General features: G+C 34.6%; 2 pseudogenes; both read left to right on the plus strand.

The window, feature by feature from the left end:
* Positions 1-649: 649 nt before the first annotated feature.
* On the plus strand, positions 650-10,268 carry LOC149570182 (glucan endo-1,3-beta-glucosidase-like; annotated as a pseudogene).
* Positions 10,269-10,754: 486 nt separating this feature from the next.
* LOC149570183 (glucan endo-1,3-beta-glucosidase-like) lies at positions 10,755-11,783 on the plus strand (annotated as a pseudogene).
* Positions 11,784-16,484: the final 4,701 nt, after the last annotated feature.

The raw sequence follows: 16,484 nt of genomic DNA on the forward strand, positions 1-16,484 counted from the left end.
ACAGGTATGGACATGGCAAAGGCATGCACAAAATAGTTTATGATTTAACCATTTCTGTTGACGCAATACGATAAAAAATGATCAGAAAACTAATTTCGACTAGAAAGATTCACATACTCACATACGTAGGTTCCCACAAAGTTTCATGGCTTCGAAGCAAATATACTATTTATATGTCCGTGATTCGAAGGTTATGCTCATGAAAGCTTCCAAACCACATGAAACGTATCAGATAGTGTTCTATAAATCTAAATTAAAAGGAGTCAAGTAAAATGTCATATTCAAACCACGCCACAAGTTTTGGTTAAAATCTAGGATTGTAGGTTGGATGAATTCTGGAGACTAATTGTTTCAAATAATGGCAAGAATACTTTCTTTTGATTGGTCACAGTTGAGAATTGACCACTTGTGAGTCATTCACATTCTGTCCCATATTTCCATTTTTTTCCATGAGATTTTCCAGTTGAAGTAACATCACAATTTGATTATTGGAGAAAATATCTCCTAATTCAATCTAGTCCCGTAAAATTTATTTTATTTTCCCTCTTGTGTAAGAAAATTGTTTGATATATAAGAAAATGATCGGGCAAGAACCTTGGAACATTGGCTTAGGAAAAATAATTTGGAGGCAAAATTATATATTGTTTCCATGGTGTTCCAAAAATATGATTTAACAAAGATTGTGCATTTTGTTTGTATCGCGATTCTTTGCTACTCAATCCTTGGAGGTAATTTACAAACACTTAGTTACGGTTTCTTATAACATCAAGCTTGAAGCTTTGCTAATGCATATTTCAAATTGAACTCAAACAATACTTTACTCTATATTATCCTTGAGTATAAGAAAATTTCCAAAGTAGAGAATTAAATTTCACTAAGGGAGCTTGGGTGGGATTCTATGTTCCGGATGCTTTTCATCGGTTTCCGCCCTGTGACCTACAGTTCGAGTACTTTTTGGGGTTCCAATCAGGGTAGGGAGTCCTAGAGTTGTTGTTTTGGCTTGTGCTCTCTAGATGTCTCGGCTCAGCCTAGGTGTATATGTTCAAGTTCCCTTCCTCTGCTCATATGCAATTGGATTTCCTTCCTTGTCGATCTGGTAGGGTTGTTTTAGGAGTTACTATTTTCAAGATGTTTTCTTGGTGGGTTTTCTTTATAGAATAGTATGTTTTAGTAAGGGGACTTCCACCTTTTTCTCTACTTTACTCTCATCTTTGGGTGGCTTGTTTTGGGGTTCCTTTCATGTTTGATATGGGATCTATGGTTGTCCCCTCTTCCTTGAGTGTGTTTGATGTAGTACAAGATGATTTGTCTTTGCTTATAATGTTTTGGTTAAAGGATGTTGTGATCTTGATTATAAAATCATTTTAAAAGGGTACCTTATCTTTTTATTTAACTTAGTCCTTTTGATTTTGGTTATTTCAATAGCTCTTTAAAATCTATATTGAGATGTTCCTTTTGTTCCAATTGAGAAATGATAAGATATCATAGTGTTTTGTTCAAGAGTGGAAAATATATCTCAATATTTTGTTCTACTATTTGGTGGGCTATCAAACATGCATCAAGAGGGTGTCTCTTGGATCATAAAACACACATCAATAGAGTGTCTCTTTGGCTTGTGCACTAATCTTTGTCTATTTTTTGGTTACTTTCCCCCTTGTTTTGGGGCATCTCTTAGGTTGTTACATTAATTTTTGTCTATGTTTTGGTTACTTAACACTTTATATTGGGGCTTCTCTCCGGCCAGAGCATTATTTTTCATCTAAGTTTTGGTCACTTCCTCCTTTATATCTGGAGGTCCCTTGGGTTGGTACACTAATCTTTGTGTATGTTTTGGTCACTTTCTAGTTTATATTTAGGGGTCTCTTGGGCTTGTCTATTGATCTACAACTTCAGGTATTAAACCAACAATTGATATCATGACTATTACAACACACATAGATACTAAATTATTTCCTCTAATGACCAAGTCTAAAAAGATTTCATTCCTCTATCTACAGCTCATGTAAATGCACACTTTTAAATACCCATAAGAATTGTCTCTAAATTATTTTGAACATTTTTATGATCATAAAATCTCACCTACTTACAATGTGAACATTCGCTCGCTTATACATTCTTTTTCCTTAATTAATATTTCTACATGCATTTTAAAAGAAAACTTAGGTACACATAAATAGAAGGAACATCATCTCCTGAACCTTTACGAATTTTATATGAACTTGCTGATTATAATAATGACACTTATGTGGTTTGGAAATCAAGCTTCAACCTAATAGCTACTTTAGATTTCTTCCTTTTAGTCAATTGTCTTAAAGTAGAGATTATTGACTTTTTTTTATATCTCTATATTAATTTAATATTTACATTTGTTGATTTAATTAAAAACTTTCATACAATTTTTTCATTCACTTCACTATGTCAAATAAGCATGTTTTTAAATTTGTATTATGTGAGCACTTAATTTGCTAGCTTTATGGGATGTATTAATTTCCTTTCTTTATAAAATTATTTTTATGTTGTTCTTCTCATCATTTTATTCTGAACATGGTTATTAAGATAATGGAAGATAATTTGAATGTTCACCAAAATAAATTCCATGAACCAAAGTAATTCTTAACCATTGAATCTGATATATGAAATACAACCATTTCCTATTACAAAACAAAAAGATCAAAGAAGAGAAATTCATAGAATCTTTAGATAAATCACTTGCCATAGTTTTAGTTTATTGTAATCAACCACTGAATGCATTGTGTTACCTACCACTAGGCAATAGATTCCTATTTTTTAATTTTTTTTTATAAAAGTTTTGTTTTTGAATAGAAAAAGAGATAAGGAACATTATAGGAGGGGGAAAAAAGGGCATGAAAAATGAAATGCAAGGGAAAACATGAGAAGGCTAAACTTACTTGTATGGATTTATCTATTTGTGCACCTTTTTAGTTAAACTCACTTGCGCTAAACAAATATTTTGCATTTGTTATCTAAAGTGTGCTTTTTAGTTAAACTTACTTCTGATAAAAACTTGCATGTCGTAATTTCCTAGCTTTATGTGATGTTGCTCTCAAGGAAATTCATTTTTTGAGTTTTCCTTTGCTATAATCAATTTGTACTAATTTTCATAAATAACAGGGATTTTCTTATAGTTGGTAAACTAGCTCTGATTACCTATGTTGGTTGAGTAGATGGGGAGAGAATATGAGTGGTCAATGGAAAGATGGGAGATGATTTTCCACTAGAAGAGGAGGTGGTAAGCATGCTCAAGGAGAACATGATTGGGAAATATAAGACTTACAAATAGGAGCCCAGTGTAAATAAGGCCTTTGTAAACTCTGGTATAGAATTAATGATTGGAGTTGCTGATTTCAAATTAACGAAAATGTCTTCCAACAAGAGTGTAGTGATGGAATGGGTGAATGAGTTTATTAAACCCTACTATCCTACTACCAATATCAAGTACATTCTCATGGGCAACAAAGTATTGGGAGTACCCATAGCTGACAGCTATGTGCCATATCTTCTTCCTACCATGAAAAACATTCAAGAAGCACTTGTCAATGTGAGTCTGGATAACAAGATAAAGGTGTCCACTGCTGTGTCAATGGACATCATTAGCATGTCTCTTTCTCCAAACAAGGTCTCTCCATCCAAGGTTACATTCATTGCAACGATGAAGGATTAGATGACATCTCTTCTAGAATTTTGCAACCAGAATGACTCTCCTTTTTTGGCCAATGTCCATCCATACAAAAGCTATATTGAAAATAGTTCCCTTGGTTTAAATTTTGCTCTATTTAAGAGCTCAACTAGTGTTGTGAGAGATGGAGATCTGATCTACAAGAACTTGTTCAATGCCATTTTTTATTCTATTTATTCTATGATGGGAGCCATGGGATTTCATAGAATACTAATTGTTATTGCTAAAACAGGATGGCCCTATAAGGAAACTTGCAATAAAGAATATAATCATTTCCACATAACCCATAATAGATTTGAAATAAACACTAAAATAAAATTCATATGCAAGAGAATAGACAACATATCTACAAAATTGTGACACAAGATATACCCTAGGAAACCCTCATTGAGGAAAAAACCCAACCTCCAAAAGCATCCATAACCATGTATTTTTCAGCAAAAAATATAATTGTAATACAACCATGGAAGCTTTCAAAACCATAGCCACCACCAAGCAATACATGTGAATAATCATGAATCCACACATCCTGTGCCATGCTTCCAACCTTCACAAATGCTCCCTTGGCTAACCTGTCAACCCTTGTCCTACTCAACTCTTTCCTTTCTCACTTACCAACAACTACCCTTGTGGCTACTTATATAATAGCAAGTCCCACGAAACCATCAAGTGGTATTATATAAACCATGTGCTACCTAACCCATTGACCTCACATTTAATATTAGGCATTTAATTATTTTCTCCAATATTAAATAATTACATGAAATATTATCACAATGTTACAATACAACTCATCAAGTATATCCCATGGGAATCTTTACACGTTCCATGTCCATCTAGGTGCAACATTACATAATAAAATAAAATAATACAATATAACAATATTATGCAATGTGTACAACACCCATTATCTCAAAAATTTTCCACTTGTTGTATACATTGCATAGGGTCAATCAGTAGCCACATAAATGAACAAGGGAACAATCCCTCCAAACACATCCACCATCATGGATCAAAGTAGACCAAGTGCTCTATCTTCATACCTATCACAAAATCAAAGTTTATAGCATATGAAATATGAATGATCTCACCTACTATTATGCCACTACCACTGGACATATATAGAAGCCATCTAAAGAGAAAGCCACCCAACCTGTCACATTAGAAGATCATAAAATTCTATACCAACTGAAATGCCAAGCACAAAAACCTCATCCAAAGGTAATAAAATGTATCCATAGTTGTCAAAATATCCATAGTTGAAATAGCACCCATAACAAGTACCAAACCCATCCAACTATCCATACCTCCAAAGGTATACCAAGTGAATCTCACATCATCAACATATCCAATCTGTAATCTACAATCACAAGCCTCAAAAGAAATACCTACCACATATATACCAAGAAGCTTCCACTACAAAAGATAATGTCAAATCTATAACCAATTCACTCACAACATCTCAAAGAAGTGAATCCATGTAGTATCAAGGACATCCGCAATACATAAATTGATATCCTGCAAGAACAATCCTCATATCAAGTCTCCAATAGTCTCCCAAGCTCTCCACAACCAATAGAGGAAAGAGATAAAGAAATAACCATGTCATCTCTCACATGACATACATGAGAAAAAACTAGTGATCACAATCTCCAACTAATCTCAAATCCAATGTAAGTGAAACCAAACATCCAAGAAGGTAACCGAGACCAGAGAAACCATGCAAATCATAACCTGTATCATATCCTTCTACACACACCTCTAGATGTAAAATGTACAAGTATGATCTCCTCCATAAAACTCCAAGAAGAAGTCGTAATAACACCCAAACCATACCATATAATTAATTATGGATGTAATCCTCTCACAAGAAGATCAAACTCATAAACCATTCCTAAAACAAGGAATATGCCCAATATAAAACCATCTCCCAAACTCAACCAACATTACAACATATGCAAATGGAGATAAAAAATACTAAACCATCTCTCAAATGAACCCCTCCAGAACTAACTCATGTACCATAGCCCAAGATCCATATCCATGAAAGACAAGCATAAAACATAATGCAACTGAGAGACACAATGGGCTATACCTTTCAAGTAGCAAAAAACCGTCGAGTAGACCAAGAGTGGGGAATGAGAATGCTCATCAAGATATCCAGGTCTTCAACCAAGACTCATCTAAGAACAATTACCTATCAAGTCCATATTAGGTGACTGCCCCTCAGACTTCCTACTAAAACCATCTACCATCCCAATAAATACTTCTCTAATTCAAGAGAACTCAGCATCACCACCGTCTCTAAGTATCCATGAGCATCTGTAACCAATCAATCCATTCCAACTCTAAATTCAAAATAGCAATATCATGAAGTATCTAGCTTATAACCAGTGTACTCAATACCAAGAAGCTAAACCACAATCAATGTCAAAGTTCCAACCATGGCCTTAGAAACATAAACATGACAACACAATCTCACTCATCTCAAAAGAGATAACATGCTCTATGTGAACATACTATAACATGTCACAACTCTAAATGTGTATCAAGAGTATATCATGACATAAAAATGAAACCATCCCCATGTAGAACAAGATTTTAGTGTGCAAAGAACATTAGCAATAAGAGAAACATTCACAAACTAAAACTAAATTTCCATATAAGCTTAGACAAAGAAAGAAAACAAGAGATGCAAACCTCAAAGGATGAAGCACTTCATTGCTTTCTTGATTTTGTAGATGTGTCCTTTGATGTGGATGTATGCTCAAATGCTCAAAGTTGCTTCAATGGTGGAGATGGATAATAGCAAATTGATAGCTTTGTGAGCTCTCAATTTTGCATTATAAGGGTATGGGTATGGCTTTTGGCTCTCAAAAGGGCATGGTAACTTTAGCTCAAAGATTGTTGATTAAATGGCTTGGGATGAGATTCAATTTATAGGCCAAGGGGTAGAGGGATGGAGGGCTTAGATGAAAGGATGGATGAAGGCTTAAGGAGGGCTAGGATGCACTCAAAGAAGAGCACATGGATTGTGCTTGTTTAGCACCAATGGGAAGGTGAAACTTGTCACAAGGAGGATGAGTGTGAGAGGGTAGGGTAAAGGGTTGGTTAAAGGCATGATGAGTGGGGTTGAGTATGTAAGAGATATGTAAGAGGAATGAGTGTGGAAGAGGGAAGAGTGTGGAAGATGGATGTAAGAGTCATGAGTGGGCTTGTAAGAGTCTTTTATGGTTTGTAAGAGCACTCATGACTTGGTGGTTGAAATTTTTGAGGGGAGACTTTGGTTTGGATTAGGAAAGTCTTAAACTTGTTTAAGGAATGTGACAACATTAGGGGGTGGATTAGGCTTGGGTTTAGGATTAGATTAGAGATGTTAGAGATGTGCAAGTGGATGGCATTAATGAGGTTGGGTGAGTTAGTGGTTAAGCTTGGTTAGTATGGGTGGATAGGGTGGATTAGGCTAAATGGAAGATTAGGGATAGGTTAGGGGTTTTTGGATTTGAGAATTTTATTTATCAAATAGATTTATTTAATAAATGAGAATTTTTGGAAATAGATAGAAGAATAGGATTTAATTGATAAATAATAGGTTATTTGATTTATCAATTAGGACTATAGATGATTAATTAAATTAATCAACTAGGGATGGAAAAGGATTAATTAAATAAAAATTTAATTAATGATGTCTTTAGAGATAACTAAATAGGATTACTAAAGCAGTGTAATCAAATTTAGGTGTCTACACCCCACACCAAGGATAACATGTCAAATGAAAGCATAAATCACACCTTTACCAAGAACCTTGTGAGTCTTGAAGATGCAACCATCTCCACACACCATGAAGAAAACCATCTCTGCATACCATGAAGATAACCAAGTGCACCATGCAAATGTTAAAGATGCTTCTGCAACAACAAGATCTAAGAAAAACCTCCAACATTTGCAAACACTCAATACGTAAATCATTGCCAACAACTTCCACTCAACTATGGTACCAAGTCACCTATGGCATCATAAAATCCATCTCCTACATCAAGATCCTTTAGCTCTACACTCACAACCAAAGTGTCAGTACCAAGTGAAACTAAGATCTCCAAACCAAGAAGATACAAACCAAACTAGGAACTAATCCTACACTGTCAACCCATCACTATCACAAGCTCCCACTAAACTGTGTATCCAAGCTATCCATGACACATGATGAAAAATCCATTCTCTAACTATGAGAATCAACCAAGGCATCAAACCATCAAAAAATTCAAAGTGCACATCATGAGCTCCTTAAAAGAAACAAAATAACCATGATCCTCAACCAAGAACATATACCACCATAACCAAAATGAAGAATCCAAACCAATGAATATCAAGAATGTACCTGTATATCTAATCATGTCATGCCAAAATCTATGACACTATGATCACATCCATGAACTGAGTATCTGATTCTCAATGTGTCCAACCTGTCAGCATAAAATAGTCAACCACAATCATCCACCATGACTGTGCCTAGTAACAACATCTCATCTCTTCTATATGAGAAAAAATCAGCAAATCATGTGACTTAGGGCATAGGCAATCCAAATCCAAGCCACCAATCTGAATATGAATCAATAATAAAAGATCAATGGGCAAAGACAACCCATAACCAAGCTATAAATGCAACCTATAAGTATAGACTGCTTACAACACTGCACAACTTATAGACCCAACAAAGTCATCATAAATATCCAAATCAAATACTGATAAGTATATCATCATGCGACCAATCTAAAATATGAACTAAGTATACAATGACATCAAATCTTAAATCTCCAAACATATAATGTCATAAACTCACAATACTACATAGTCAAAATGCATACCATAAATTGTTCAGATTAATAAATCACCAAATAAATCATGCCAAACTTACACCAAATGTGAACCAATGTGTAGAGCTCTCCAAGAGCTTTCTGTTGACTACTTGAAGTCTAAAATCCAACTCAGTATGCCCATGTTATGCCCTAATCTATGCTCCAAATAAACTACATCTGACTTTCAGGCTCTTAAACCTGACAAAATCTCAAAATCATAGAACCAAACCTACACCAAGTTATAGTGCTCTGAATTAACTTTCCAATACCTGTAAAAACTCTAAAATTTGATATCCTGAGAGAAAGTTATGACCATTTTACTAAGATAGTCTTTTTACCATTTTCACTATGATTTTTTTTTTTTGTGACAAAAATTCCATGGAATTAAATTTGATGGCCATCACAGGCTGAAACTAAAAAACTCTTTCATTTCCTCTAAACATGGCCAAACTATGGCATATTATATATCAAAATTTATGAAAATGTTGACTTGGATCTAATGGTGAGGTCTATTTTTACCCGGGAGGTCATTTTTGCAAGCTTCCCCTAAAACCCTCATTTAAGTGAAACATCCAAAAAATTCTTTTGACCAACAATTTCACATACCCAAAATCTTTTAACAATATCCCATCATAACAACAAATCTAAAACCCTCAAATCTGCAATAAAAACTCATATATTTTGCCCTCTCTTTTATCCTCTCACGCATTCCTATGGATTCAATCTAGGGTTACGACAACAAAACCATAGCTTTGATACCACTTGTAAGGAAACTTGTAATAAAGAATATAACCATTTTCACATAACCCATAATAGATCTAAAATAAACACAGAAATAAAATCCATATGCAAGAGAATAGACAAGATATCCACAAAATTGTGACACAAGATGTACCCTAGGAAACCCTCATTAAGGAAAAAATCTAGCCTCCAAAAGCATCCATCACCATATATTATTCAGTAAAAAATATCATTGCAATACAACCATGGAAGCCTTCAAAGCCATAGCCACCACCAAGAAATCCATATGAATAAACATGAATCCACACATCCCATGCCATGCTTCCAACTTTCACAAATGCTCCGTTGGCTAACCCGTCAAGCCTTGTCCCACTCGACTCTTTCCTTTCTCACTCACCAACAACTACCCTTGTGGCTGCTTATATAGTAGCAAGTCCCACAAAACTACCAACTGGTATTGCATAAACCATGTGCTACTTAACCCATTGACCCTACATTTAATATTGGCATTTAATTATTTTCTCCAATATTAAATAATTACATGAAATATTATCACAACGTTACAATACAACTCATCAAGTATATCCCATGAAAATCTTTACATGTTGCATGTCCATTTAGGTACAACATTACATAATAAAATAAAATAATACAATATAACAATATTATGCAATGTGTGCAACACCCATTATCTCAACAGGCCCTCCGCGGGCAACGGTGTTGTAACTACTATTGAGAATTCTTGAACCATGAACAATCTAATCAAGCATGTCTTGACAAAGGAAGGGACACCCAAAAGGCCTATGAGGACCATCAAGACTTTCATATACTTTGTTGTCAATGAGAACCGCAGAATAAATGGGTAGGAGTTGGGCCTCTTCTACCCCGACAAAACTGCTATCTATCCTGTCTTATTCATGCCTAGCTTTTCTAAAACATTAACCCTCCTCATTTATATTGAAATTGATGAATAGGGTGGGTGCGGCACTATGCAAAAAGTGGGGTGTGGTTATTTGTACAATGCCTTTCTAACCAATTTATACTTGCAGGTCTTATTGATTGATTAGTTCCCGATAGGAATTGATCATAATGATTCTAGGAATATGAACTATGAATGGTGATGTAATGTTTAAGCAGGTCTTCTTATGTGTATCATTTAATTATGATAATGATTGACTGATTCTATGTTCTATTTAAGTACTTATGATCTATTGAAAAATATTGCATGCATTTTGTTTGGATTGAAACCAAATGTAAGTGCAGGATTAAAAAAAGGTATTTCTTATTATTTACTTTCTTTTTATGTATTATTTACTTTTATTATTTGTGAAACACGCTAACCCTGAAAGTCTCCCTGGTAGAGGTGATAGTCATCATCAACCTCCTCATAAAGGCCCTTCCTTGCCATGTATTCCTTGTATCACCTTTCCTTGTATCTACAAATGGGGTCCAAAATAGGGCAGATGAACGTTATCCTGATTTCGTGCATTTCAATCCTATGCTTCTCCGTCCATGGAGGTAATTTCACTAATTTTATTTATTCTAATCTCTCTGCATTTTAGTGTTGTACAATCAAATAATTAGTAGTAGCATGATTAATGGGAATTAATCTTGTTTCCTTAAATTCAATCTCAATTTCTGTCCCTGAACACATATTTTTGAGCATACACATGCACAGAGATAGAAGATTAGCGTGAATAATGGGATGTCAAGATCAAGCTTGCCATCGTAGGAAGAAGTGTTGAATTTGTTGAAAGCGAACAATATTGGGAAATACAATATTTTAAAATGAGAGCTGAGCATATTTAATGCCTTTGCCAATTCCAGGATCGAGTTAACCAGAACAAAGAAAATAAGTGGGTGGAAGAGAACATAAACACCAACTACCCTGCTATCAATATCAAATACATTGCAGTGGGAAATGAGGTGTTGGGAGAGACTAACAAGGGCCAGTATTTGGTGGGCGTGATGAACAACATCCAGAATGCGTTGGGAAATACGACTCTGCAGGGCAAAATAAAGGTGTTGACGACACATGCTCTCACAGACATAATTGAGGAATTTGCACCTCTGAATTCGACAAAGGGGAGTTTCGGCGGTAAAGTGTAGAGCGAGATGAAGTCTATTCTGTAGTTACACGTATTTCACCTATGACAACAACAGAGACTTGTACAACTTGGACAATCATGTATTATCCCAGCTACATGAGTTTGTTTGTCGCCATGGTTGACATCATGTATTATGCCATGGAGGGCATGGGATATTCAGATATTCTAATTGTGGTCATTGAAAGTAGTTGGCCATCGTATGGGACTGGCGTGAAGGCCTCCATTGTAGGGACTCCAAAGAGACTGGGAACTTAGAGCATCGAAACATTCATCTTTGCTTTGTTCAACGAGGACCTAAAGGGAGTGGACGAGATGGAGAAACACTATGGCCTCTTCTATCCTAACAAGTCCCCTATTTGTCTTGTTAACTTGACTCCCTAGGTGGTTCCCTTGCTTAACTATAGTCTGGCTATAGCCACTGCAGAAGCGGTAAGAATAAAAGCCAACCCCAAATAACATTATATGGGTTGTTGCTACTTGGGACACTTTTATTATAAATTGAATATGCATGTTGAGTTTCACCTTCTAGCTTGGATTCCTTTATTCACGTACCTCTTTAAAATGATCTTGTTATTTTTATGCATTGGTTAATATATGTAAAGAGCATGTTTGACCACCATTATAGAAAATAGGAATTTTTTATTCTAGAATAGAAAATGGGAGTACGTATTCCTATTGTCTATTTAGTTAGACAAAATTGAAATTGGAATTTGAATAAGAGAAGAACAATGTTGATAAACTAAAGAAGTATAGATTTGGTAGATGAGAGCGAGATTATGAGCCTTGTAGATAACACCAATTTCATCAACAAGCACAATTTCTAGTGCCCTTTTGTGTGGGGGTGTAAAGATATAGGCAAGGCTATGAGGAGGTTTGTAGAAGGAGTGGCTTTGGTAAGGCTACAACGTTAGAGGATTTTGTGTAGCCTAGCTTCTGTTTTGTTGTATCTACATGAAGAATGGGAGCAAAGGGTCATTCATCGAGATGTGAACCAAAGCAATTTGATGCTCAATGAGGAATTTAATGCCCAACTTGAGGACTGCATGGTAAGGATAGGGTTTTGCAGTGTGTGGATCCCAAATTGGAAGGGCATGATTATGATGGAGAGGAGATACAAAGGATTTTGACTTTGGGTTTAGCATGCTTGCATCTTGATCCTTAGTTGTGACCTTCAATAAGACAAACCATTCAAGTGCTTATGATCTCATTGACTGTAGTGATAGGGAAGTCTCATGTGTTTTCTCTATATTTCATATAACTCGAATACATGTTTCTTAAATTTTCCTTAGTATAACCGTGTTTCAACCATCATGATCTAGGCGCTAGAGACACCTTGTCTTTGGGATTTCTTCATTGATTCTCATTTCTTCGTAGTACAAATTCAAATTGGGAAGCTAACTAGTGGTGCCAATATCTCTTTATCGATAGAGCATGAAGATTCATTCATGGTGGTCATGGGAGTTTGCATGTATTTTCTTCATTTAGTCACACATCTTGTTGCCTTCTTGTAATGGTTGATTATAATGTCTGTTGAAAATTGGCTAAATCGGTGTGGCTCTACAATGGTGAAGAAATGTCATTTTCCTAATTTCTACTACTGTAGGACTCTTGTTGGCTATACTTATGGGTTTGGACTTGAGATTTTCATCAAATATGAAATATTCAAAATTGGAGTAGGAATTGCAATTCCATTAACACCTATTTAGGTGGAATAGAAAATGCTCATTTTGGGGCCAAAATAGAATACATGTTCCTATTCTCAATTCCGATTTGGCACACCCTAATGGAGGATTCAAAATTTTAGACATTTACAAATGCATATTTCAGTCCAATTCTCACTATCAAACATGCCCTAAGAGTTTATTAAAAGTGAAGTGGATCGAATCGAATGATAGTTGATAATAAGTGCATTCATATTATGAATAGTAAATAGTGAAGAGATAGGGTTATTTTAGATTATTTAGTTACATGATTGAACAACAATATATATTGGTTGATGAAGATGTGTTATGAAGTTCGCACGCCATGGGTCTATTGCAAATGGGCACCTAGATTTTTGTATTTCTACTTGGACTATTGTAGTAGTTTGGTTATAAAGATTTGGCATTGGAATTAAGTATGATGGGATGGGTATGCATTTAGGTTGAAATGGGGATTTGAGTATGTCACATCCCACCTTGTGTGACTCATAATTTGTAGGAGGTCTTCTACACTTTCAACACTTGAAAATGAACGTGTTATTTTTATGCATGAGTTAATATATGCTAAGAGTTTATGCATCTGTCACTAGGAAAAGACTCAACATGGATATTTGTAGCTTTGACATCTAAATTGAATGACTAGGATATATTTTTTGCAATGTCTATCAATTCTAGTTAAATCTACTTATTCTGATGATATATTTGGAAAATTTAGCAAGTGACTGCAAAACCATAAATCTTGTTGAATCTTTTGATTTTTGGGGAAAGATAAAAAAACATATTACAAGGGACAACTTTCTTTAAGCAAGAGAGTTAAAAATACAAGACAAGCAATAATTTTTTTGTGAGAATCTATAAATTTTATCATGGAGCAATACAATTTGATTATTTGTGAAGCTGTGGATAAATTTATGAAAAAAATAAGCAATAGAGTTTTCTGTTGAAATTTTTGAAAAATCTAGGAAAGGAGGACAAGAACAGAAAAATCTTGTGGAATCTTTTGGTTTCAACTATATATGGTAAATTTTGATTCATGATAAGCTTAGGTTTCTATTGTATTGGGACAAATTAACTTTGTATGGTGTTTTTGTTTGAAATTTGTCTTTTGTACCCATTTTAGAAGTTAAAAGAAGTTGTTTGTAGTTTTGTATATTTTTGCAAAGTACAACAATCTTTCAAAACCTAGGTTACAACCTTGTTAGTTAATGAGTTTTTGATAAACCTTTAACAATGTTGCATAGAAAGTTAATCAAAGTTCAAAAATTAGTTAAGTGGATGGTTTCCAGTCACTATAAATTTGCATTGTGGCTCTTAACAGTAAGCTTTTATTTTTAATTTTTTTTTATGGTGAGGTTAAATTGACTAAAATATACTTAGATTATAGACAATGGAGGAAGTATTTTGGAGGGCATTCCATCTAGTCCCCTTAACTACACCATGAGTGTGGTTTTGATTATCTCTTAAACATAAGAGATCATAAAATAAAAGATTGGCCTAAACAATGGGATGTCAGGATCAAACATGTTATTGCAAGAGGAAGTGGTTAGTTTATTGAAAGTGTTGAAGTTGATGAAAGATCAACCCCACAGCTCCCAAGAATCACCTGTATGCAAACACCTATCACGAAAAGAAAGGAGCAAAACCTATGGAGGCTGGAACTCACAGATCCATAGATGAGAATTTTTTGATGAGAAAAGAGAAAGATTGCTATAATCAAAAGTAAATCAATGTAATAATTATAAAGAGAGATCATCCTTATAAAGGAGATCAAAACCCTAACAGGTAACTAACCTAGTTTACATGATTATAACTAATAATTGAATTAATTATTATATGCCCAAAGTTTAGCTTAAGTAAACTAGAGATAATAAGAGACTTAATAATTAAATAAATATGATTTAATTAATAATAAAATGCTTTATTACTCTAACAGCCCCCATAAGATAAACTTAGACAGAACTAAAAATTTAGAAGCTACAAAGCTCTATCAACAGTTACTATTGATCTAAAGAATCTCCACTAAAATAGAACCTAACCAGGTAGAGAAGATTGTAATTTGCATGAGTGCTCTTAGAAGACATTACTCGAATTAGGAGGCACATAAAGGCAAATAGCTGAATTCAATGATACAGATGGCATAAAACACAAAAGCCTAAAGAGTTGATCAATCGAACATGGAAGACTACATCCAAAGTAAGATAAAAAAGAAGAGTGTCTACATAGTAAATGATGCATCTCACTTAAATGTATTGGTACCCAAGCACTACATATGCCTAGTGCATAGGAACAAAAATTGAATACATAGCTTGCTCTGTTGAACCAAGGAAGCATAAGAATCAATAAAAAAACACCCCCCCACACCCAATATGAAAACAAGGGCGAGGTGACAAAAAATTGGAAAAGTGGGCCAAAAGAAATACATGTCAAGGAACCATGATCAAGATGCACAAAACAATACATATGTGCAAATGAGGTGATCAATCTCAAACATGTCATGAGGCTAACGTCACGGAAGGAAAACTTACTAAACAAAGGTAGATGACAAACAAAGGAAAAACCTCAACCCCCCATGACACTTTAATTAGAGTAGTACATGTACAATAAGACACAAGATATGGTGAATCCCAAGATTACAATAATCTACATGAGTGTCCTCAAATGACACTGCTTGAATTAGAAGGAAAAATAAGGAAAGACAATTGAAACAAAAATACAGCTGTAATATGTAACTTTATCTTAGTGTGTTTGTAAGAATGCATACAAATAATGTCTAAATAGACTAGAAGAGATATAAGACTAATACAAGAGATAGTGCAATCCATGATGAATCATCTAAAGAAACAAAATTGATCCTTGGATCTGAAACAACTAAGATATCCACTAGAATACAAAAATGCAAAAAACAAATAGAATGATCCTGGAGCAAAATTTGAAAAAAACAACCATCATCATTGGAAAGTGCTCTGAAAGACCTTTCCACCGATATGAAGAATTCCTAAATAGATTAGATGCTCAAGATATGTCTCCCAAAGTGCAAAATTGTACCCTAACTTTGATAGTAGAAAAGACCATCAAAACTGAAAATTACCTGTACCACTTTGATGGGTTGAGAACCAGCTTTCTGGTAAAATCCTTTTTTTTGGAAAATGAAGTTCATATGCCCACAATATGAGAAAAAAAATGAAGGTAGTTACAAACAAGGCCTAAAGGGGTGACAAGAGATTAGATGCAATGCTGACATCAATAAGTGACAAGCATATATTTGACGGTCAAATGGTTGTCAAGGCAAAAAAATGCCAGAAAAATGACCCCTATTGGAAAAAATTCTAGTCGTTGAAAATAGTATGTCAAATTAAAGGGTCGGTGCCAGAAGGAATATTTG

This window comes from Cupressus sempervirens, chromosome 3, assembly GCF_028749045.1.
Source record: "Cupressus sempervirens isolate cs-2001-9-10 chromosome 3, ASM2874904v1, whole genome shotgun sequence".
In the NCBI taxonomy this organism is placed as follows: Eukaryota; Viridiplantae; Streptophyta; class Pinopsida; order Cupressales; family Cupressaceae; genus Cupressus; species Cupressus sempervirens.